This window comes from Alligator sinensis, unplaced genomic scaffold (assembly GCF_000455745.1).
Source record: "Alligator sinensis unplaced genomic scaffold, ASM45574v1 scaffold1021_1, whole genome shotgun sequence".
In the NCBI taxonomy this organism is placed as follows: domain Eukaryota; kingdom Metazoa; phylum Chordata; order Crocodylia; family Alligatoridae; genus Alligator; species Alligator sinensis.
This window is the reverse complement of record NW_005842185.1, coordinates 104,385-105,230: the sequence shown is the minus strand read 5'-3', so window position 1 is coordinate 105,230 and position 846 is coordinate 104,385.

Below are 846 nucleotides of genomic sequence, written 5' to 3'. Positions count from 1 at the left end.
TGGGTATGTTTTATTGATGTATCTATAGTGTTAAAGCAATTCGGACACCTAGCAGTGTCTCTATCATCAAAATAAAATACATTTTAAATACCTATATGTTTTGCTGCTCCCAACAGGGGCAATAGCCCCCCAACAGGGGCCAAATGCCCCCCACAGGGGCACCCCCCGGAGGGCCCACATACCCCACCCGAGCCCCCTGGATTACTGCCCCACCTGGTCCCATCCCCCTGCCAGCTCCTGCCGGAGGGCCCCCCCACCTAGCCCCCCCCCCGCATTCCCCCAGACACCACAATGGCTGCCCCACCTGGCCCTATCCCCCACTTGCAACACCAGGCCCCCAAGGCTATCCCCCACAACCTCAGGCACCGGCACTTAAAAAAGAAAAAAAGAAAGAAAGAAAGGAAAAAATACCTCTACTCACCGAGCAGGGGCTGGGGGGTTCTGGGGCCTCCTGACAGAGTCCCCCTGGGCAGTACAGGGCAGCGGGGGGCAGCAGGGCCTGGGATGGGGCCCCTGTGGCTGTCACCCTGCCCCAAGCTGTGTGGGACGGGCCCCAGTGACCCAGGCACTTAAAAAAGAAAAAAAGAAAGAAAGAAAGGAAAAAATACCTCTACTCACCGAGCAGGGGCTGGGGGGTTCTGGGGCCTCCTGACAGAGTCCCCCTGGGCAGTACAGGGCAGCGGGGGGCAGCAGGGCCTGGGATGGGGCCCCTGTGGCTGTCACCCTGCCCCAAGCTGTGTGGGACGGGCCCCAGTGACCCAGGCAGCAGCTGGAACTGCTGGTAAGTGCTGGGGGGTTGTTTGTTTTTTTATTCTGGGGATGCTGGGGTGGGGGGCCTCAGGGGGT